Source organism: Cervus canadensis, chromosome 20 (genome assembly GCF_019320065.1).
Source record: "Cervus canadensis isolate Bull #8, Minnesota chromosome 20, ASM1932006v1, whole genome shotgun sequence".
NCBI lineage: Eukaryota > Metazoa > Chordata > Mammalia > Artiodactyla > Cervidae > Cervus > Cervus canadensis.
In genome coordinates, this window is record NC_057405.1 from 42,320,355 (window position 1) to 42,346,526 (window position 26,172).

Here is a 26,172-nt window from a genome sequence, read left to right on the forward strand (position 1 = left end):
AGGAAACTATAAGTAAGGTGAAAGACAGCCCTCAGATTGGGAGAAAATAATAGCAAATGAAGAAACAGACAAAGGATTAATCTCAAAAATATACAAGCAACTCCTGCAGCTCAATTCCAGAAAAATAAATGACCCAATCAAAAAATGGGCCAAAGAACTAAACAGACATTTCTCCAAAGAAGACATACAGATGGCTAACAAACACATGAAAAGATGCTCAACATCACTCACCATCAGAGAAATGCAAAATCAAAACCACAATGAGGTACCATTACACACAGTCAGGACGGCTGCTATCCAAAAGTCTACAAGCAATAAATGCTGGAGAGGGAGTGGAGAAAAGGAACCCTCTTACACTGTTGATGGGAATGCAAACTAGTACAGCCACTATGAAGAACAGTGTGGAGATTCCTCAAAAAACTGGAAATAGAACTGCCATATGACCCAGCAATCCCACTTCTGGGATACACACTGAGGAAACCAGATCTGAAAGAGACACGTGCACCCCAATGTTCATCGCAGCACTGTTTATAATAGCCAGGACATGGAAGCAACCTAGATGCCCATCAGCAGATGAATGGATAAGGAAGCTGTGGTACATATACACCATGGAATATTACTCAGCCATTAAAAAGAATTCATTTGAACCAGTTCTAATGAGATGGATGAAACTGGAGCCCATTATACAGAGTGAAGTAAGCCAGAAAGATAAAGAACATTACAGCATACTAACACATATATATGGAATTTAGAAAGATGGTAATGATAACCCTATATGCAAAACAGAAAAAGAGACACAGAAATACAGAACAGACTTTTGAACTCTGTGGGAGAATGTGAGGGTGGGATATTTCCATTTACTTATAGTTTCTAAATCTATATATTGTTTCTGAAATTTAAGTCTATTAATTCAACTATCAGGAAAGCTCTACTAAGGTGTCCTTCAGATACCTCCACATACCTTCAAAATTAAATCTATTTTGTGTGTGTATGTTAGTTGCTCAGTCGTGTCCGACTCTCTGAGACCCCATAGACTGTAGTCCACCAGGGATTCTCCAGGCAAGAATATTGGAGTGGGTTGCCATTTCCTTCTCCAGGAAATCTGTCTTCATTTCTGCCTAAAACTGGCTTCTGATCTGTTGTTTTCTGTTGGTCCTTTAATGTGGAACCTGGTGGTCTGGAGTCGATGATAAGAAAGTAAGAGAGAGAAAGAGGCTGACATCCCCTGGTTTACGCGGAAAGCCAATAGAGCCCTGTTCTTAGGGCTCGCGCTGCTGCACGTGGGCACCGGGCGCCTTCTCGAGTGGGTGAAGGCACAGTGCGCCTTCTCGAGAGGGTCTTAGAAGCCCGGGCAAGAAAGTGAGCTCAGCGGGCCTCCGCGCTCCAAGGAATTAGCCTGAAATAGAGAGAGAGAGAGAGAAAGACAGAAAGAAGGAACAGAAAGAAAGGAAGACCCGGACCCGGGGACCAAAGCTCTGATGGAGCAAAGGTGTTTTAATCAACATGGCGTGGGCATATATACTGTCTTACAAGGTGGTTATTCTCAGCAAAGATAAAGATTAAAATTCCAGACTTATAAAACATAAGACAATCCCTATCAAAGAGAGAATTGCAAACAATCACCTTTTACTGTATGGCTCATAAAAAGGAAGAGGGTACTTATCACTGTAATGAGAAATGCCTGGATTCCTCAGCCCCCGGAAAGATGTGCCTCTCCTCTTAATTCCTGAATATTCAGGAATTAATAAGGGCCAGAGGGTTCCTGACAGATCCAAAACAGCACACAGGAAGCCTTTTGTTAAATGCTTCCTGACAGTTTTCAGTCACATTTGGTAACAACAACAGCTCAAAGGCATCTCGTCACTTAAGTAGAAACCATAGTCCTCCATATTCCTTTCCCCTTCTGCTTCCTACTTACATCTACTGAATTAATGTGTTTGAACTCTTGGTCTTCTTACTTAGTAAAATATACTAATTAAGCACTCCAAAATGAGTTAATTTAGATATTATTTCTGTGTATTATTCATGTATTATTATTCCTTAAATATAAGGAAAGCCTATTTTTTATGTTTTAAGATAAAAATTAAAAGTTCTAATATTTGTTGCCCACAACCAACATATTGTAATGTTAAATCCTGCTAATTAGACTCTGAAGTATTTGTTTAATTGGTTTCCTCTCATTTCTTACCTCTTCCCATGCTCTGGTTCAGACCTCCTTTGCCTGAACTGCTGCAAATCACTCAATTTGTGGTTTCTTGACTCTGCATGTGTCTTCGTCAAATCTTTACATGTGTGGTATTTTATTTTAATATTTTATTCAAACTCTACAATTAAACCTTTTTTATTTTCCTGCTTAAGACCATTCATTACCCTTTCATTACCTACAGAATAAAACTAAGCTCTGTTTAAAGCTTTCCATGATCTATATCCCTTTATAGCCAGATGTGTTACCCTTCCACTCTTTACATTTTAATCTTCAGTGCAAACAGCAGTACTTTATTAACTCACTCACTTCTCACCTCTGTTCCTTTGTGTATTTTTAGTGCCTCTTTGTGTCTATTTTTAGTGCCACCCAGTGGCTCAGGTGCTAAAGAATCTGCCTGCAATGCGGGAGAACTGGGTTCGATCCCTGAGTCTGGAAGATCCCCTGTAGAATGGAATGGCAACCCAGTATTCTTGCCTGGAGAATCCCCGTGGACAGAGAAGCCTGGCAAGCTACACTCCATGGGGTTGCAGTGTCAGACACGACTGAGTGACTAACACTTTGAGTTTGACCCTTTTACGCTTTCATTTTTCTGACAATCCCAACTTATTCTTTAGACTCAGATTTGGTGTTGCATCATTCAAAATGCATTTTATCTGACTATTGGGATTAGAGAGCCACATAAATCTGTAATATTCTTGTAATATTCACCATTATGGAGCTGAATGTGGTGAAGGAAAATGCCCAATTAAGTTGATTAGTCTCATCCTAAGTATATGTCTACAGCTTTCAAGGGTTCTCTTAAAATCATAGCGGTTGCTCGTTGTTATTCACTTTCTTAGTTTCTTGAATGCTATTTGACAATTTTCTCTTGGTCACTCCCCAGCACCATCCAGTCCATTCTGCGATGACTCAAATCTTATTCACTGAGAATAGATGCAAATGGAAGACAAATTTCACACACTCTTACTACACTATTTGTCAAGGTCCCCATCATCTCTAATCACAACAAATATCATGCCTTCTCTTTTATTACCATAGATGAACTATCCATGTTCTTATCTAAAGCTCATTCCTCTACTTGTTCACTAGATCCCATGTCTCTATTGACTGCTCCAGTACGTTGCTCCAACAATATTATTTTGTCTGTCTTACATCATCATTGTTTTTTTCTACTAGATTATTTTCATTATCATAGAAACACCCTATCATTCCCTCCAAATCAAAAAACAAAGCAAAACTTACTAGCTGTTGGATGATATTAAGGACTTGCCATAAATTTTGTTTGAGATGACAGTGATATGTGGTTATGCTAAGAAGTCCTCATCACTTGAAACACCTACTTAAATATTTTTAGGGAAATGATATGATGCTTAAGACTGCATGAAGAATGTGGAAAGAGATGAAATAAGATGAGCAAAATATTGATAGTTTTCAAATCTGGATGATGGGTACTAGACAATTCTCTGTACTTTAGATTACTGAGTTATAAGAGACTTTTTGTTGTTTTTGACATATTTTGGATACAGACTATTTATCACATGAATTTTGCAAATGTTTTCTCCATGCTTATGGTTTGTTTTTTTCCCTTAATGAGCTTTCGAACAAGAAAATTGTTAAATTTGATGAAGTCGAAGTTATCTATATTCTTTTACAGCTTGTGATTTGTTTATCTTACTTAAAAATATTTGACTAACTAGAGGTCACAAAGGTTTTCTTCTATATTGTCTTCCAGAAATTCTATAGTTACAGCTCCCACAACTGGGTCTGTGATACATTTAGGGTTAATTTTTCTGTTAGGAAATATGAACTGAAGTTCATGTTTGCATATTCATGTCCAGTTGTTCCAACACTATTTGTTGAAAAGACTGTCCTTTTTCCATTGAGTTACTTGAGCATCTTTATTTAAAATCAGTTGGTCATGTATGTTAGTGTTTTTAATGAACTCGTTTTTTCATTGATCTCCATGTTTATCCTTCCTTAGTTATTGTAACTTTTTATGAAATCTTGAAACAGGTATTTTAGGCCTCCAACTTATTCTTCAAAATTGTTCTGAATATTATAGGTGCAGGTACTCTGCATTTTGATGTAAGTTTTAGAATTAGCTTGTTAATTTCTAAAACAAAATATTTCCTGATGTTTTTATTGGGATTACATTTAATTGAGAGACCGTCTATCAACTGATAAATCACATTAGCAGAGTAAGTCTTGTAATTTATGAACACATGTATCTCTCCACTTATTCATGTGTTTAAATTCTCTCAGCATTGTTGTAGTTTTCAGAGTACAGGCATTGCATATATTTTGTGAAATTTATCTTTTTTATATTGCTTTGATGGTATTCTAAGTTATATTGTGTGTTAAATTTTAATTTTTAATTGTTTGTTGCTAGTATATGGAAAAACAGTTGAGGAATATTTACCTTGCATCCTGAGACTTTGCTAAATCCAGTTATCAGTTCTGCTAACTTTTTTGTACATTCTCTAGAATTTATAATGTAAATAATTATATTGTCTGGGAAGAGAGACCGTTTCACTTCTTCCTTTCTACTCTATATGCTTTTTCAAAAAAATCTTACCTCAGTTAATGTCGACTAGGAATGATAAGAGAAGTAACCTTGCCTGTTCCTGATTTTAGGAGGAAAGAATTTCTTCTTTTACATTATGCATATGTTAGGTATAAGGAAGATAACTATCCCCAACTTTTTCCTTATTAGTTATCTGAGTCACTATTTGTTTTCTTCAACAAGAACTGAGGATCTCTCTCCTGGAAACTGCTTTGTTCTATTTTAAGATAAGTTAACAATTTTGGTCTGATAATATTAAAACAACACAAAAACCTCATCCAACAGGTCACTTATGAGTCAAGAAATGCTAGGGACTTTCCTGGTGGTCCAGGGGTTAAGACTTGGGTTTCCGATGCAGGATGTGCAAATTTCATCCCTGGTGGGGAGCTAAGATCCCACTTGCCTTGTGGCCAACCCCCCGCCCCAAAAGGAAAACCTAAATAAAGAATAAAGGAGCTCTAATTTTTCCTCAATTCTTCAACTCTCCCCCTGTGATATCTAACTTGGATGCTAATGACAGATGGCCTGAGGACACTGTGATCTCTGTATGTACAGTGGGAATGGATAATGCCCTTCACACACTCTACATTCAGTTACTGTTTGTGCCAGGGTCCAGCCCCAGCAGGATCCAGGGGAACCCTGAGGATGAACGGCGTCGGCGAATGAGAGAGAGAGTGAGACAAAGCTCGGGGCTAAGTCTGAAGTTTATTTTTGCACAGCTCCTTTATACCCTTAACAGCATCTTTCGGGGGAAGTGCATATTGCTTACACACAGGTCATCTCAAAACATTACAGCAACTTGACCTCCAACAGAAACAGGATGTCACCCACATACTTTTTCGTTCACAAGTCTTTCTTATCATTTGGCCTTCAGGCCTGCTAACATTTTATGGCTTGCACCTGGTGTGACTTAAGCAACTTCAGTAGCCGACCCTGTTTTTCTTATAATTAATCTATTTTCTTTCTAATAAGCGTCATCTCTATGGGAACTAGATAGGATTACATTTTTATAGAACAGAAATGCGAAGGACTGCAGAAACAGTAGATATGGCACAAAACAGGCTCTTAGTCTAAAAGTTAACCACCTGCAAGAAGTCGCCAGCTAATCTCTATCTAAAGTATTTTCTATTAGGCACATTTGTGGCTATCATATTTGTGGAGCTTTTCTCACCCTGTGAAGGGGCCTATGCTTAATAGTTTCTTTTGTTAGTGTACTGTGCTTAGGATGTTCAGAACAATCAAGAGCATTTTGTGCAATGAGATCACACATTTATCAAACAAGCCAGAATGCCAGCAAAATGTTTGAATGGAAGCATTTCCTTCATCTCTGGCCCCTTCATAGGGTACCAGCGTCCAGGAGATTTATTAATTAGGGTTTTAAGTTGGTCCTCATTCAGTGAAAGAGGAGCAAGAGAGCTCTCGGCAGGCAACACAAGAATCTGCAGCAGGGCAAACAAGAACAACAGCAGAAAAGGGGGGAGGATACAGGGTGGGGAGAGGCCAAGGCCAACCTGGAGGGTCCCTTATCCTAGACGGCCTTGCCTGTCAGGTTCTCTCCTCATGACCTCGTCATGGATGGGTCCCGGATGGCCTTGCCTGCCCGGTATTTTCTTCATGACCTCGTCACGGACGGGACCTCCCATAACGGCTCCCGGCATGTTTGCAAGATACAACATGCACTCTTCTGCTTGAGTGTTTCTGCTCACAATTTTTTCCTCCTCTAGCTTTCCCTTGGAGAGGGAAATGGCAACCTGCTCCAATACTCTTGCCTGGAGAATGCGGTGGACAGAGGAGCCTGGTGGGCTGCTGCCCATGGGGGTCACACAGAGATGGACATGACTGAAGCAACTTAGCATGCATGCATGCATTGGAGAAGGAAATGGCAACCCGCTCCAGTGTTTTTGCCTGGAGAATCCCAGGGACGGAGGAGCCTGGTGGGCTGACGTCTATGGGGTCGCACAGGGTTGGACACGACTGAAGCGACTCAGCAGAGGCAACAGCAGCTTTCCCTACCTACCTCTACCTTTAAAAACTCATCCTTTTTGGTTTTATTTTGTGAAGCGACCTCCATACCTCACCACCTTGATTAAATCTTTCCAAATCTACTCAACCAAGTAAGCTTTCTTATCTCTGAGTTTCCGTAGCACTGTGTTTAAATTCTGCTCTCGGCTATTAGTTCTTCCTAGGACTATAATATTTTGTGTATACATTTGTTTTCCTGTGTTGTTTATCTTTGCTTTCTCCATAGCAAATGTTTATACATACTATGTTTTCAATAGGTGGATATTGACTTGAATTAAGAGTATTTCAAACATAGTGAATGATTTTTTTTAAAGCAAGATAAATCAGTGGTTTTATATAGAATGATTAGGGGCTGGGAGATCATGGAGTTACATATGTTTATAAACACTTTGTGAGATTCATGCCTAAGGCAATGAGTGTCTAGAAGCATGATTATATACAGGAGAGGAAATAGTGATTCACAGGGAAATTTTGGAGAGGAAAATGACATTGTTAAGGTTGATGGTGATAGCAATGCAGATGTTAACATATTTGTATAGCAGTTTACAGTTTCTGTAGATTATTCTAGAATTATGTATGCAAATCTCACTCTTGATAATCAAGTGAAGTGATATGATAATAAAGTGGTAAAATGTATAGGATTCTTGCGTTTTTTTATGGGAAAAGTTTGTTACCTTCAAAGTTGAAAAAGAGATATGGCACAAAACATGTTGTCAGCTTAAAAGTCAGGTTAATCATGCCAAGGTAAGTGTTGTTGCATTTCTCCTGCTCATCAGGGGGTATTAGAAGGTTTATCTAAGGAACAGTCTGAGAAATCCATTAGAACAGTTTCCTAATAATGAATTCCAAATACCAGTGTTATTTTTAGCAAATATTTAACTCCCATGGATTTTGTGGGAGCTGCATTATTCCTCCTAAAGGATAGACACAAAGCAATAGTTCATTCCACCTGGGGAGACACTGACTTCCAGCTTGTGATATTCTGGTACAAGGGCTAAAGTGAGTAACTTTGCTTTCTTAGGGCAAAGGCCACACGAGATTTTTAGCAGGTCGCCAGTAAACTACTTACATTTGCACTGTTGGAACCTGGAGCTGTAAAGGGAGCTGACTGCAGAAAACTTAGGGGCTGGAATACTAACTTGACAATTGTAGAGTTATGTATATTGAGATGTATTGATGAATGTTTTGCTATCCTTTTAAGGAAATGTGTTGGAGTATAAAGTAACATGTGCTGAACTAGTGTCTGTTTAAGTAGTTCCTATCACCAGCTAAAAGATACAGATTTAATGTGTGCACACATTGGACTGAATTAGTCTCATTTTTGTTCGTCTCCCTTAATTTGCACTTGTAGGAAGGGCTTGAGTTTTGTCCTATTATTGCACAGGGAAGAATTCTGTTATTTTAAGATGTAATTTAGTGCTACATCCTTGCTTTCCCTTTCCTCTTTATAGCTAGCAGGGATAAGGGAGTAAAAGAAGTTATACAGTTTAAGCATACTCAAGTATTCATTGATGGAGTGAAATTATGGCATTATACTGAGATATCCATTGATGAATGCATAAAGAGATGTGATTTTATATATATGTATACACACACACACACCCAGAGTCACTTCAGTTGCTCGGTCATGTCTGACTCTCTGCGACCCCATGGACTGCAGCATGCCAGGCCTCCCTGTCCATCACCAACTCCCAGAGTATACTCAAACTCATATCCATTGAGTCGGTGTTGCTATTCAACCATCTCATCCTCCATCATCACCTTCTCCTCCCACCTTCAATCTTTCCCAGCATCAGGGTCTTTTCAAATGAGTCAGTTCTTCGCATGAGGTGTCCAAAGTATTAGAGTTTCAGCTTCAGCATTAGTCCTTCCAATGAGTATTCAGGACTGATCTCCTTTAGGATGGGCTGGTGGGATCTCCTTGCAGTCCAAGGGACTCTCAAGAGTCTTCTCCAACACCACAGTTCAAAAGCATCAGTTCTTCTGCACTCAGCTTTCTTCACAGTCCAACTCTCACATCCATGCATGACTACTGGAAAAACCATAGCCTTGACTAGACAGACCTTTGTTGGCAAAGTAATGTCTGTGCTTTTTAATATGCTGTCTCAGTTGGTCATAACTTTTCTTCTAAGGTGTAAGTGTCTTAATTTCATGGCTGCAGTCACCATCTGCAGTGATTTTGGAGCCCAAAAAAATAAAGTCTGTCACTGTTTCCCCATCTATTTGCCATGAAGTGATGGGACCAGATGCCATGATCTTAGTTTTCTGAACGTTGAGCTTTAAACCAACTCTTTCACTCTCCTCTTTCATCAAGAGGCTCTTTAGTTCTTCTTTGCTTTCTGCCATAAGGGTGGTGTCATCTGCATACCTGAGGTTATTGATATTTCTCCTGGCAATCTTGATTCCAGCTTGTGCTTCATCTAGCCCAGCATTTCTCATATTGTACTCTGCATATAAGTTAAATAAGCAGGGTGACAATATACAGGCTTGATGTACTCCTTTCCCAATTTGGAACCAGTCTGTTGTTCCATGTTCAGTTCTAACTGTTGCTTCTTGAACTTCATACAAATTTCTCAGGAGGCAGATAAAGTGGTTTGGTATTCGCATCTCTTTATGAATTTTCCACAGTTTGTTGTGATCCACACAGTCAAAGTCTTTCTTGAAGTCAATAAAGCAGAATGAATAAATAAAGCAGAAGCAGATGTTTTTCTGGAAATTTCTTGCTTTGGCTATAATATTTTGGCTATGATCACTGTTATGATCCAATGGATGTTGGCAATTTGATCTCTGGTTCCTCTGCCTTTTCTAAAACCAGCTTGAACATCTAGAAGTTCTTGGTTCATGTACTTTTGAAGCCTTGCTTGGAGAAATTTGAACATTACTTTGCTAGCATGTGAGATGAGTGCAGTTGTGTGGTAGTTTGAGCATTCTTTGGCATTGCCCTCCTTTGGGATTGGAATGAAAACTGCCTTTCCCAGCCCTGTGGCCAAGGCTGAGTTTTCCAAATTTGCTGGCATGTTGAGTGCAACACTTTCACAGCATCATCATTTAGGATTTGTAATAGCTCAACTGGAATTCCATCACCTCCACTATCTTTGTTCATAGTGATGCTTCCTAAGGCCCGCTTGACTTCACATTCTAGGATGTCTGGCTCTAGGTGAGTGATCACACCATTCTGGTTATCTGGGTCATGAAGATCTCTTTTGTACAATTCTTCTGTGTATTCTTGCCATTTCTTGATATCTTCAGCTTTTATTAGCCATACAGCCATATAAAAAAAGAAAAGCCTGCCATTTGTAAGAGCATGGATGGACCTTGAGGGAATTATGCAAATGAGATAAGTCAGACAGAGAAGGACAAATACATATGATATCATTTGTATGGGGAATCTAAATAAAGCCAAGCTCATAGATTCAGGGTAAAGTGGCCATTACCAGGGGTTGGGTCATGGGGAAAAGGGGAGCCATTTTTCAAGGGGTACAAACTTCAAGCAATTAGATGAATAAGTTGTGGGAATCTAACATACAGCATGTAACTGTAATTAGCAATATTGTGCCATATATTTGAGAGTTATTGAATAGAGCTTAAATTTATCACCAGACGCAGAAAATAGTGGTCATGTGATGAGGTGGAGGTGTTAGCTAACTTTATTGTGGTAATCATTTTACAATATACACTTGTAGCAAATTATCACATTGTACAATAACAGCAAATATGCTACTTGTCAATATCTCAATAAAGTTGGAAATAAAATTTCCTATTTTACACATTAAAAAACAGAAACCAAAATTACTAAAAGTAAAAGAAATACATGCCCCTGTGACCATTTCATCAGATACCTTCCTAAGATATCCTGTTAAAAGAAACATAAGAGGGGCTCCTTCCCACACAGACATTCTGACCTGTTACCTCAAAGGACAACCTCTTTCCAACCAGATTATCAGTTTCTTATCCATCTCACTCTGAAGTATTCTTGACCCATTCTTCATCAGTGGATGCTTAGGTGGTTTCCATATTTTGGCTCTTGTGAATAATGCTGCAGGGAACATGGGGTTGCAGATAGCCTTTTCAATGTAGTGATTTAATTTTCTTTGGAAATATACTCAAAAGTGAGATTGCTGGATCATGCGAAGGTTCTATTATTTTTGAGGAACATTCATACTCTTTTCCATAATGGCTGAACCAACTTACATTTATACCAACAGTGCACAAGAGTTATTTTTCTCCACAGCTTTGGACTTTTGTATCTTTTTGATAATAGCCAGTTTAACAGATGTCATATGATATCTTGTGGTTTTGGTTTTCATTTCCCTGATTAGTGATTGAGTATCTTTTTATATACCTGTTGACCATTTGTATATCTTCTTCTAAAAAATACCTATTCAAGTCCTTTGCCCATTTTAAAATTCTCTCTCTCTCTCTCTGTATATATATATGTATGTATATGTATATATTGCTGTTGTATGAGTTAGTATATTTTGGATATCAACCCCTTATTAGATAAATAAATATTTTCTTCTATTTTATAGGTTGACTTTTTTATTTCACTTCTTTTGCTGTGCAGGGACTTTTTAGTTTAGTATCCCCACTTTTTTATTTCGGCTTTTGTTGCTTATGCTTTGTGTCATATCCAAAAATCTGTTGCCAAGACCTATGTCAAGGAGTTTTCCCCTATGTTTTCTTCTAGTAATTTTACAATCTGGGTCTTAAATTTAAGGTTTTAATCCATTTCAAGTTGATTTTTGTAGGTAGTGTAAGAGAGTGGCCGTTTCATTCTTTTACATATGGTTACCTGGTTTTCCCAATAGCAGTTACTGAAGAGACTTCCTCTTTCCCCTTGGAGTATTCCGTGGCTCCTTTGTCAAATAGTTTACTTTATTTATGAGAGTTTACTTCTGGGTTCTCAATTCTTTCTTGTTAGTCTCTGTGTCTATATTTGTATGCTGATATCATGCTGTTTTGATTGCTATAGCTTTATAGTAAAATTTTGAAATCAGAAAGTGTGATGTCTCCAGCTTTGTTCTTTTTCAGGATTGCTTTGGCTATTTGGATCTTTTGTGGTTCCACATGTATATTCTATGTGTAGACTTTGCCTTCCTTGGTTGAATTTATTCCTAAATATTTTATTATTTTTTATGCTATTGTGAATGGGATTGTTTTATTTCTTTTGAAATAGTTCATTGTTGTTGTTCAGTTGCTAAGTTATATCTGACTCTTTGCATGGCCTGCAGCACAACAGGCTTCCTTGTCCTTCACTATTTCCCAGAGTTGACGCAAACTCATGTCCATTGAGTTGGTGATGCCATCCAACCATCTCATCCTCTGTTTCCCCTTTCTCTTCCTGTCTTGAATATTTTTCAGCATCAGGGTCTTTTCCAGTGAGTTGTCTCTTTGTATCAGGTAGCCAAAGTATTGGAGCTTCAGCATCAGTCCTTCCAATGAATATGTATTGTTGATTTCTGTTAAGATTAACTGCTTTGATCCCCTTGCTGTCCAAAGGACTCAAGAGTCTTCATATTAGTGTATTGAAGTACAGTTGATTTTTGTATGTTGATTTTGGATCCTACAACTTTATAGAGCATTTGAGGGAGTGGACACCTCTTTTTGTTTTTACAGACTGGCTTCAGCAGACAAAACCTTCACCTGTCAGCCAGTCCAGAGATTATAGATGGACAGTCTAGTGGTGTTTGAGGGAGGGCTTGCTGCTGGAGTCCTTTGGTGGGCAGGTGTGGTGAGTGAGTGTGTAGGTGAGTAGACTTGTTGCTTGAGTCTGGGGTGGGTGGACCTATTTTGGATCCAGAGGGGCCAACCAGATGCAGGGACCACTGGAGTTCCATCTGGGACCAGAGCAAGCCAGGAGCACAATGCCTGTGATATTTATGGGGCCTGGTTGTCACTGGGGTGAGTCAGGAGCCTGGATTTGAGGGACCTGATCTGCAGTCTACATTGTGGGGGCCAGTACAATGCTCAGGTGAGCCTGAGGCCTGGGGACTTGGGACATCCTGATGTGGGGCAGCCCGGGGTCCATGGCGACGTGCAGTGCTCACTTCACTCTCCTTTTCCCAGACAGTGTGTGTCTTTCTGTGAGCTGGGCTCCCAGGGCTTGAGGGAAGGGTAATGGGGATAATATGAATCTATCTTTCCTACCCTCCTTAATGAATCTCTTCTTATTTCTGTGCTTCACTCATGTACTGTAATCCCTCACATGGAATCCTTGGTTCTTGTGAGGATACTTTATGTGAATATATTGTTCAGATTTATGTTTAGCGTGGGGTGGCAGGGGAACCAGTGCTAGACATTCCTATGCTACCATTTTGCTGAGGTCACTCCCCAAAGTACTTTTTTTTTTACTAGAAAAAGAACGCATTGTGTTCACTCTGTTCCAAACAGGTATGATTATTAAGATAAGGGACACACAGGTTGGGGAGAAACCCGTTTTCCTCAGGCTTGTCATGACTCATATTTACAAACCCAGAGAAGAGCAAAGGTTCAAAGATGTGTGCAGTGTTGACTGGTGTGTGTGGTATGTTAGCATAGAGCTCAAGGCAAATTGAAAGGGGACTCAGAAGTCTTTGACATCTATAATGGTTCTGGGACCTTTAAAACATTTGTTCCCTTTATAGTCCTTTATTACATTGTTGAAGTTTTCTGACCAAGATGGTATGTGAGACCAATATTTTACACACATTTCTTTCAGTCTTTTTATATCTGATAACCAGGACCCTGAAGGGTTACCACAAATGAAGTTTTATCCTTGGAAAATAAATAACAGAAAGTATTGAGACTGGGAATAATATATACCAAGGCAAGTGTAATTGAGTCTTTTAGAAAGGCTGACAGAAATTTAAAAAAAAAAATCTAAAGTTAAAACATAAAATTTACTTCCAAGATTGCAACTGAACTTCGTATTGATGCTTCTAATAATACCTGTATTATAGAATGGTGGAAACCCCATATCTACTAATCAGAAAGATACAGATTGGTATCAGGCAAAATTGAAGTTGTCTCAGTGAAATGGTCATATCAACAATGTGCTTAATTTAGGGAATAAAACTGCATATTTGCAGAATTATTTTTACTTAGAAATCATTTTATTAGAATATTATCATTTATTAGAGTATTTATTATGCATTAAATGTGGCAGGAATTTTAAAGTAAATAAGAAATTACCTGGACAGAACCAATCAGGGGTACTAATATTTATTGTATGCTACTTTATACTAGACATTATGTTAATTTACTTACAGTCTTGTTTCCGTTTTACAGAAACCGTAAGAAATACAATTATTTATCATTCTGGAGATGAGGAAGCTAAAGTATAGATAGGTTGATCTCTTGATCAAATAAAAGGTCTCAGTTTTTTAAGTTTTGAGAATGATAAGAGCAAAATGACAAAAATAATGATAAGAATTCAGGCAAGAATAATTAGTAGATTCTGCAGATGGGACATTTTAATGAGGAACATATTTACATAGTCCCAAAATCTCTCTCAATATATTATTTACTAATAAATAAAGAAAAATAGTAATTATGCATTGGAAAACAAAAGACAAACAAGAAATGATCAAAATTAACATCCCCGGTAAGAAGCAGTTAGTATCATGTGCCTCTGGATGTGATATTCTGAGAAGGAGATGGCTTCACTTATATCTTATTCCAGGCAAGTTGCATAATATAAATGTAATCATGTAGAAAAGTAAAAAAAAAAAAAAAAAAACATTGAGAAATTTACAAAGTAATTGTCATTTTCTTCACAAGTGTCAATGCCATGAAAGATAAAGAATAAAGACAAAGGGGCATTCTAAGTATAACACCTGTTACTTGACTGGACTCTGTACCAAAAGAAAGTGCTATAAAGATTTGGGGCAGTTGAAGTAGTAAGACTGTAGATCAGATTAAAATAGTGTATCAGTGTTAAATATTCTGAAATTGCCCACTCTTTTTGGGTGACATAAGAGAATATTCTTGTTCTTATGAAATATATGCTAAAGCATTAAAGGGGTAAAGTGCTTGATGTATGTAATCTATTCTCAAAGATCCAGAAAAAATGATAGAGAAAGGCAAGGCAAATTCTGCAAAATATTAAAATTTGAATCTGGTTTATGTGTTATTTGGGTGTTCTTTGTACTATTCTTGCAAATTTTCTGTGTCTAAAAATATTTCAAAAAAAAATCCAAATCATTGAAGAAATATAAAAGTTCATGGAAGCATTAGTCAAAGAAAAACACTGGATAAAATAGTTACACAGTCACTTTTTATTCAAAGTCAAGTAACAGCTCTAATGTTATATAAAATGTTTCAGAACATACACAAAGGTAGTTCAGTTCAGTCGCTCAGTCGTGTCTGACTCTCTGTGACCCCATGAATTGCAGCACGCCAGGCCTCCCTGTCCATCACCAACTCCCGGAGTCCACCCAAACCCATGTCCATTGAGTCGGTGATGCCATCCAGCCATGTCATCCTCTGTTATCCCCTTCTCCTCCTGCCCCCAATCCTTCCCAGCACTAGGGTCTTTTCCAACAAGTCAACACAAAGGTAGAGCAGTTGCCAAACTTTTCAGGAAGGTAATGTGACTTTGATGCCAGGGTTACTAGGTAGTTTCCTGCAGATGTTCCCTGCCCAGGAGCCACCTGCTCAAGGAGGTGAGTTGAGAGGGTGTTGAATATAACTCTTAACCTATTTGGAAAGCCCTACACAGAACTACGCCAGCTGGCAAGAACTCATTTGAAGATGCTACAGGGCCCACTTGTTTGGAACCCAAACTGGAGAAAGAACAGAAAGCACACTGAAGACCAACTTCTCTCATGATTGTAGATATAAAAATGCTAATAAAATAATGCAGTTGAAAACATGGCTCATATTAAGACTGTATCATACTCTGACCACTCCAGTATTCTGGCCTGGAGAATTCCACGGACTGTATAGTGCTTCCATTTTTCTCTTGAGCACTTCTGAAATGTAGCATTATTACATCCACTGTCAAATGGAAGAACTCTAGGTTTTGAAGATAATGATTTGAGCTCTTAATCTTTGAGTATGATTTGACATTTTTATGTTATAAAATATATTTCTAATTTATAGAAATACTTCAATTAGAATTTCATGTTAAATTTTATCAAATATACATCACACTTTAAAAATAATGTACATTGAATTTTTACTTGATTTTTTGATAAACTGAGTTATGTATGCCTAACATTGACCATCTGCATAATGCTGAAATAAAATCTCCTTGAAATTGTATTCCAGGAGTCTGAAATAAAAGCTATCTTGATAAAGAATCCACCTGCAATATGACAGACCTAGATTTGAGCCCTGGGTTGGGAAGATCCTCTGGAGAAGGGAACGGCTACCCACTCCAATATTCTGGCCTGGAGAATTTCATGGACTCTGTGGTTCATAGGGTCACAGAGTAGGACATGACTCAGCAACTTTCACTTTCAACAAGAGAAAAAAAATGCTGAAAATAGCTAATAAGTATAAATGAAATAAAATGGAGGTAATGAAATAAAATATTCAATCATTATACTAAATGTGATTATAGAGAATTCTCCTATTAAATATACACACACATACAGCCATACTCACACATACACTTGAAATATTGGCACTCTGCTCATATGAAAAATCAAGATATTTAAGCTCAAGTAATCAAACTGTGTGCTTCCCAGGAGATACAGTGCTAAAGAATCCACCTGCGATGCAAGAGATGCAGGTTAAATCCCTGGGTCAGGAAGATCCCCTGGAGAAAGAGACAACAACCCACTGGAGTATTCTTGCCTGGAAAATCCCACGGAGGGAGGTATCTGGCGGGTTACAATCCATGGGGTCAGACTCAACTAAAGAGTCAGACACGACTAAACACCGACAAATCAACTGTATTTGATCAGGATCCTCAATGCACACAGACGAGTAAAGCCTCCATCAGTCAGTCAGTTCAGTTGCTCAGTCCTGTCCGACTCTTTGTGACCCCACGGACTGCAGCAAGCCAGACTTCCCTGTCCATCACCAACTCCTGGAGCTTGTTCAAACTCATGTCTATTGAGTTGGTGATGCCATCCAACCATCTCATCCTCTGCCATCCCCTTCTGTCTTCAATCTTTGCCAGCAACAGGGTCATTACCAATGAGTCAGTTCTTTGCATCAAGTGGCCAAAGTATTGGAGTTTCAGCTTCAGCATCAGTCCTTCCAATGAATATTCAGGACTGATTTCCTTTAGGATTGACTGGCTGGATCTCCTTGCAGTCCAACGGACTCTCAAGAGTCTTCTCCAGCACCACAGTTCAAAAGAATCAATTGTTTGGTGCTCAGCTTTTTTCATGGTCCAACTGTCACATCCATATATGACTACTGGAAACCATAACTTTGACTAGAAGGACTTTTATTGGCAAAGTAACATCTCTGCTTTTTAATATGCTGTCTAGGTTGGTCATAGCTTTTCTTCCAAGGAGCAAGCGTCTTTTAATTTCATGACTGCAGTCACTATCTGCAGTGATTTTGGAGCCCCCCAAAATAAAGTTAGTCACTGTTTCCACTGTTTCCCCATCCATTTGCCGTGAAGTGATGGGACCAGATGCCATGATCTTTGTTTTTTGACTGTTTAGTTTTAAGCCAGCTTTTTCACCCTCCTCTTTCACTTTCATCAAGAGGCTTTTTAGTTCCTCTTCACTTTCTACCATAAGAATGGTGTCATCTGTATATCTGAGGTTATTGATATTTCACCTGGCAATCTTGATTCCAGCTTGTGCTTCTTCCAGCCCAGCGTTTCTCATGATGTACTCTGCATATAATTTAAACAAGCAGGGTGACAATATACAGCCTCTATGTACTCCTTTCCCAATTTTGAACCAGTTTGTTGTTCCCTGTCCAGTTCTAACTGTTGCTTCTTGACCTGCATACAGATTTCTCAGGAGGCAGGCCAGGTGGTCTGGTATTCCCATCTCTTGAAGAATGTTCCACAGTTTGTTGTAATCCACACAGTCAAAGGTTTTGGCATAGTCAATAAAGCAGAAATATATGTTTTTCTGGAACTCTTTTGCTTTTTCTATGATCCAATTAATGTTGGCGATTTGATCTCTGGTTCCTCTACCTTTTTGAAATCCAGCTTGAATATCTGGAAGTTCATGATTCATGAACTGTTGAAGCCTAGCTTGAGGAATTTTGAGCATTACTTTGTTGGCGTATGAGATGAGTGCAATTGTGCTGTAGTTTGAGCATTCTTTGGCATTGCCTTTCTTTGGGTTTGGAATGAAAACTAACATTTTCCAGTCTTGTGGCCACTGCTGAGTTTTCCAAATTTGCTGACATATTGAGTGCAGCACTTTCACAGCGTCATATTTTAGGGTTTGAAATAGCTCAACTGGAATTCCCTCACCTCCACTAGCTTTGTTCATAGTGATTCTTCCTAAGGCCCACTGACTTCACATTCCAAAATGTCTGGCTCTAGGTGAGTGATTACACCATCATCATTATTTGGGTTATGAAGATCTATTTTGTATAGATATTGTGGGTTTTTGCCACCTCTTCTTAATATCTTCAGCTTCTGTTAGGTCCATACCATTTCTGTCCTTTATTGAGCCCATCTTTGCATGAAATGTTCTCTTGGTATCTCTAATTTTCTTGAAGGGATCTCTAGTCTTTCCCATTTTATTGTTTTCCTCTATCTTTGCATTGATCACTGAGGAAGGTTTTCTTATCTCTCTCTCTATTGCTTAGAATTCTGCATTCAGATGGGTATATCTTTCCTTTTCTCCTTTGCCTCTAGATTCCCTTCTTTTCTCAGCTGTTTGTAAGGCCTCCTTAGGCAACCATTTTGCTGTTTTCCATTTCTTTTTCTTGGGGGTAGTTTTGGTCACTGCCTCCTGTACAGTGTCACAAACCTCTGTCCATAGCTCTTCAGGCACTCTATTAGATCTAATCCCTTAAATCTATTTGTCACTTCCATCGTATAATCTTAAGGGAGTTGATTTAGGTCATACTGTTACACTGAATATGCTCCTTTGGTTAAAAACATATAATCATATAAATTTTCAAATAAACATTAACTTATGAGATACTTTATTATTTTTATTCTTATTTAGAGATATTAGTTACCTAAACATAAGCTCAGCATCCACCCTGGAAATATTAACACATTTTATCTTATGGGTAAGTTATGAATGATGTATGTAATTCCAGGTAGAAACTAATTTTTACTGAGCCATAAAAGAATTTCCAAAATATATATTTCTGCTGGTATTGGCAGTATTTCTTAGAAATACATTATGAAGTGACTAATTTATATCATCTTCTTGCCCTGTAAAATGCTTTGGGAAATCTTAAGTTGTTAGATTTTGAGGAAAAAGATTTTAAAAAGACAAATGGCAAACTCTCATATGAAACTTAAAGACCAGTAAGAGACAAAAAGAACTGCTAAGTGAAGTGGCTTTTTCTACCAAAATCTCCAAAAAGTAAAACATATTCTTAAGAAATACAAAATCCAGTTATGGTTTAAAAATTATTCTATGATATCAAATCACATATATGCCTGATTTATTCATTTCTGACTCAGACTATGTCTACCCACAGTCTCCAGACTACTCCTTCATAGGCCTTTTATTTTCCTTTATAGCACTTATCACAGATTAAGTTTTTGAGAGGTTGCTTATTCAGTGTCTGTGTCTCATGTAGACTCTGAACTCTAAAAGAACATGATTAGTTTATGCACACTTGTTATCTAGAAGTTAGCAGAGTGCTTGGCACAGAGTAGGACCCCATTCATATTTACTGATGAATGAACCAATAAATATATGAACTAGTCAAGCCACTAAATCAAATTAATTGTTAGTACATTCAAACAATTAATTTGATTTCTTCCCACATAGCCTTCACCCTACCTTTATTCTCCAGGGATTTGATGTCTTCAAAAAAAAAAGATTGGTTCTACCAAAAATACAACCATAAAATCAAACAAAATTACTATTTCTTTATTAAGGCAAGATGGATGAAGGTAAGTACCCACCTGATGTGATTACACTAGGAGTTAGTATTCTGACTATAATTATCAGGTGTATTCACTTGGTTTAGATAGCCATTTTTTTTAAAAAAGATCTGAAAAATTCATTACAGCTAGAGAATAAAGTGGCTAATCCCATGTTGTGAAGGAGAACTATGTAGAATGGCTAAAGTTATAGTTAATGTGGTCCTGGTATTTTCTTCCAAACCTTCCCCATTAGAATTTTGAGCCTATGGTGTAGGTTGCTCAGTTGCTAAGTCATGTCCAACTCTTTGTGACCCCATGAATGGCAGGACGTGGTATAAGGGACATTTCTAAATTATTCCTGCTGTCAGCATATAATCAGTCAAAGGCATTTTGATTCCTCATGATTGTAAGAGCTCTGACCTATGAATTTAAAGACCAAATCCTACCTCACAGTACTTTGATGAACTCAAAGTAAATGGATGCATTTAGAATACAGTATAGAGAGAGACTCACACTAGAAGCTCAGTAAAGATTAGTTCCTTTCCTTTTTTCAACCTAATTTACCTTTTAACATTAGCAAACAAACAACATAAGCATCTGGCATCCAATAGATAGTACCTGCTGATTTTACTGTTTAAAAGATCAGCTATTACGAAAAACAGCAACAGCAAAAGGTATAGCTTTCCTGAGTCTTTATATATTAACTGAATCTTAGGAGTTCTACCACTCCAATAAATAGAGAAATTAAATATTTATATAGTTTCATTGTTTAATACTCATTGTTCTTTAGAGTCAATGCCTATGTGCTTATTATGAAGATAACTCTTAATTTCCTTTCATGTCAGTGATTGACTTATTAATAGGTTGTTCATCATTTCTGATGAAACAGTCACAAAATTGTTTTTTATAAACCACTGCATATTCTAAAGCTACAAGACTGTGTCTCTTTAGTATCTCAATGTATCTGGAAGTCCAAGAAGAGAAAAAGATACTAAATGATGCCTTCTGTGCTTTTTGAAAGCATGAACACAAAATGGTCTCATTTTCCTGGAGAGTCAAAATGATGAATAACTGCTGTAGTTAGTCATATATTTGCAGTGGCAAATTAGCAGTCTTTGGGTGTGAAAAAAATCACATTAAGCTCACTTAAACAAGCTTCCTTAGTCTTTAATTCTAACTGTAATGAAACAACTAGTGTTAGCAATAAGAGGACACTTTGAAATGATGGTGTGAGAATGTTCTCATCAGTTCACGGACCTAGATTAATGGAGCTCTTTTAAGTACCCTAAGCCTCATAACTAAATACTACTCAAGTCTTTAGTAGGAATACATAATGAGGAACACACTGAACCTAATAAAAGTTATGACTGTCTATATTTTAGTTTAATATTTTTAGGAAAATTAGGATTAAAAACTAAAGTGCACATTTGATCAATCATCTGTACTAAAAATCAGTTATATATGAATAGTTTATATCCAATAATTTTTATAAATTGTCTTATAAATTGTTACATAGTTACAAAGATCCTTTTATATGTTGATTTTTCTCTTGAGCATGCTTATAGACTAGACCTTGAAAATACTTAATTTCTAGAAATTATGAGGAAGAAATATAGAAAATTAACTTTTAAGTGCTGCCTCTGTTTCCTTTGGGACTTCCCCGGTGACTCAGACAGTAAAAGCGTCTGCCTACAATGCGGGAGACCAGGGTTTGATCCCTGTGCCGGGAAGGTCCCCTGGAGAAGGAAATAGCAACCCACCGCAGTACTCTTGCCTGGAAAATCCCATGGACAGAAGAGCCTGGTAGGCGATAGTCCATGGGGTCCGAAAGAGTCGGACACGACTGAGTGACTTCACTTTCTTTCTGTTTCCTTTGCCTGCTCTGTCTCTCTGCATTGATTACATAATAATAAAACAGTAATAGAAATTCTAGTTTCATTTTTCTAATAAAAATTAAGTTGATTTCACTTTTATCTTCATTTCTAATATTGTCCAGCCAGTACTCTTGCAAATGACAAGGATGAATTGAGTAAAACAGTATGGTTAGGACGAGTCACAGGAATTTGAACTGCAAAATCTCTAAAAGTCATTTAGTCTAAACTTTCATTTTAGAGCTGAGAGAGAAGATGTGGGTAAGAGATGTTGTCCTTTACACTATCTAATGGTGTAAAGCTATTTAATGGTGAAAGTGAAGAGCAGTCCTTATTGCTGCAACACGTGTTCTTTCTACTGAAGTCAACTCTTACTTCATTTTGTGTGTGTGCTAAGTCGCTTCAATCATGTTCAACTCTGCGACCCTGTGGGCTGTAGCCTGCCAGGTTCCTCTGTCCATGGGATTCTCCAGGTAAGAATACCGGGGTGAGTTGCTCTGCCCTCCTTCAGGGGATCTTTCTGACCCAGGGGTCAAACCCATGTCTCGTACATATCCTGCATTGGTGAGTTCGTTATCACTAGAGCCGTCTGTGAAGCCTCAATTTATTACCACTTGAAAGCTTATTCCAGGTGCTGAGGAAAGAATGTTGCTCAGTGCTTGTGGGTATAACTTGTTGAAGCAGGGCTGTCTGGGTAGGCAGGTGAGGAATTAACATTTCTACATCAGAATTCACTCCTCTCGTGACCCCCACATCCCCTACCCCTGATTAAAAAAACCAAAAACTGTGTCTGTATCAGCCTGCAGCTGCTTGAGACTCTCTTGTTCACTATCTTTAACAATTAAGTTGAATTGTTTGATCAGTATGCCCTGCCAAATCAGTCCAGAAACGTTCAAAGCAGGCCAAATTTTTTGTATGACTTATTTCAAAACTCAGTTGCTTTTTACTTGAATTAGTAATAAAAGTTTAGTATGAACTTAGATACAGTCTGTGGAATCTATAAACTTATTTCTACCATTCTCTAAATCAAGATTTTTTTTTTCTTTAATTTCAGCATACAAAATGGACTGTAGAGTGACCAGTTGAAATAACCATATTCACAATTTGACCTTAGAAAAGAGTATTTTTATTTCTGCTTTGGGAAAAAAAAATCATACTTTCCAGGCTCCAGAATTCTAATTAGTCTCTAATTTTTTGATGGCAAGGTTAAATTAAAGGAACCACTAGAATTCCAGGACAATAGATGCTGCTACTCTTTTCTCTAATATTAGAAATAAAAATTTAAAGGTTTCAACTATTTAAATAAAGATCTGTTAGCATACATGGAATCCTAATCTGTAATCCAAATTTTCATTTAACTTATTGGTGGAAAGTGACACTTAATTCTTTAGCATATGTTACCTTCACAGTATCAGTACATTATAATATCATTTGAACATCTTTAAAGATTAATTCGCTGTACAGATTTTCATTTCTAATGTTATTCATGTCACAACTATAGTTCTTTTGGACTCAACTTCTGAAGTATCAATGAAAGAAAAAAAATTATTTCCCTCTTTTTGAAACTTCTTAAATATATTATGCACAGTATTTCTCTGAATGACTCAGCATTATTGTACTTTTTCAATTGGAATAATAGAAAAGAGACATTATAGTAATTCATTCAAATGACTTCTTCACAGAGTTGCTCCTGTCTACCTACTTTTGAACTTTTTGAGAAGGAATAATTATTCTTTAGAGAATCTTGATTTATTTTCAAAATTAAAAATATGTACTTTAGAAAATAATTGCTATTAATGTTTTTAATGCAATTAATACCCAAATTTCAAACGGAAAAACTATCATTGTTTAAATGAGTTCATAATACCAAAGAGTTTGAGAATATCCACTGAAAAGAATACCTAAGTAAGACTGTTGCTGTTAAGTAAATGAAATGTGGTCAGTCACAGAGAACCCTAAAAAGCAGTCAACTTGTGTTTATAGATGTTAAGGTAAAACTTTAACCCAAAATATTTTATCCTACAAGCATCAGTTTACAAGATAAATGATCTACCTTCCTAGAAGACAAAAAAAGTCTGAATGTATATACATTCTTTCTCTTCTTTCTTCTTCATCTCTCCCTTCCTTCAATAGTTTAATATTTAGTTATTTCTAGGTATGCTCTTTCTTGTTACTAAAAAGGAAAGAACTCTCTCACTATAAATATAAAACACTAAGATGCCCTTGAAGGAGTTTTAATCTTCAGGAAATTATTTAAATGGCCCCACCATAGGTGGTAGTGCTGGAAGTAGGGAAAGGAGCAGAAAAAGAAAGAAGCAGAGGAGAGATTAGGATCTAAGACAATTTTTTTATCGACAAAAATCTAAATATCTCTTGATAGTAAACTTTGTAGCTATTATGCAATCAGGCCAAGAAATTCAGTATAAACCTTCAGACTCAATAAGCCTCACACAGTTCATACCAAACTCCTCTAATTGCCAATGAATAGCACACTCCCGCATAGAAAACCAGAAAGGTCATGCTAAATTACACAGGCCCATGCTGTTCTGCAAATTTGTTGCACCTTGCATCGCTGGCTTGTGGCTGCAGTGCAGTTTTCTGAACTTTACTCAACTTTACCACCTACTGGTTAGTCGATTCTAATCAGAAGAAGCAAATATTCCTTCAGCAAACTGCAAGAAAGCTAGAAGGGTAAGAGCATTCAGAGAGGAAATAAAATAGTGACCATACCTTGTAAATAACAGGAATAAATGTAATTTTTGTCTTATTTTAACTGGGAAAGGAAGAGAATGAGAATTATAAAAAGAAATTGGCTTTTAAGTTAAAAAAAAATTTATGTTACAGTCCTGAAAAACAAGGGTTTCCTCGGTGGTGCTAGTGGTAAAGAACCCACCTGCCAGTGTAGGAGATGCAAGAGATACAGGTTTGATCCCTGAGTTGGAACGATCCCTTGGAGAAGGGCATGGCAACCTGCTTCAGTATTCATGCACGGGAAATCCTATGGACAGAGGGGCTGGGTGGGCTACAATCCATAGGGTCAGTCACATAAGAGTCAGACACAATGTCTATGACTTCACTTTTTTATGAATTCTATATATTAAGACTAGACGTAAAAATGTTACCATAGTAGTGAAGCTTTTCAAAAGGGGGATGGAGGGGGAACCACTTTCTGTAATTCCAGGGCTAGGGATAAAACACGAGAGAAATTTCAGTGGTTCTTTTTCTTTCAGTCTCTTAAATCCTACCTCTAGACCAACTCTTTTGTCTAAAACACCTGAAAAGAATGCATGGAGAACTGTCTATCTTGGTGTCTCTTGAACTTCACAATCCTGAAAATATGCACATGGTTGTCACCCTCATTAGGAAAGGAGTGTTTGAGATGTAAGATAGAGGGAGGGAAAGAGACAGGAAAATGAAAGGGCAGAAGAGGAAAGTTGTTGGTATAAGACAAAAGTTTTTCTCTTGGTAGTTCATTCCCCTTCATCCCCTCACCTGCTTTCTCTTCTGACTCCATAGTACTCTTCCTGCCCCCCACAGTATTCTTTAATCTTCTTTTCTCTCCCACTTCTGTCAACACTGATCTCTGGAGAGATTCACAAATCTGTCTCTTCAAATTTGAAGTGAATAGAAGCTAAATTGCTGCACTTTTCAAATTGTATTTGCATTTTGTTGTTTTTGTTTAGTCTCTTAAGTCATGTCTGACTCTCTTACCACCCCATGGACTGTAGGCCACCAGGCTCCTCTGTCCATGGGATTTTCCCAGGCAAGAGTACTAGAGTAGGTTGCCATTTCCTTCTCCAGGGGATCTTCTGACCCATGGATCGAACTCACGTTTTCTGCATTGGCAGGTGGATTCTTTACCGCTGAGCCACCAGGAAAGCCCATTTATATTTGCATACCTAAGTCTAATCTATAATTATGGAGTAAAAGATTTGCTTCCATTAAAAGATTTTTAGGCATCAATAGGCAACTGGAAGAAGGTTTATTATTTGGGATGTTGTGCAGAAATATGAAATTATGTACTCCAAAGAGAAGACTGATTTGAATTCCACATTGATTTACCTTTTCATTAACACATATAAAATTATTGTGTGTTTTGAGGTAATTGCCATTTGTAATACCAATCAGGAATTTTAAAGATTGTCAGTAAGCAAAATTAAAAAAAAACAACAAAATTCCAGGGTATGAAAGCTGCCATTTGAAGAAGAGAGTTTAACATCTCTGAAAAGTGTCTACACTTGTATATTGAGAAATTTTATCCATATCCTTTTGTTAAGAGAGGGATAAGGAATGAGAATGTTGATTTTCCTGAGTGTCTGCTCTGTGCTGGATACTCTCATAGACACTTTCATATACATTTTTTTCACTCTAATTACTTTTTAAAAAAAATGACACATGAATTATATTTAATTATTCTAGAGATTAAGGTTGTTCTTATAAAACATTCTTTTTGGTATCTGAAATTCTGAAGCAAAGTTTTACAGACTGTATAAAATTGAGTTTTTTAAAGGCATCAAGCACCTTTTTTACCCTTGCACCATTGGATCTT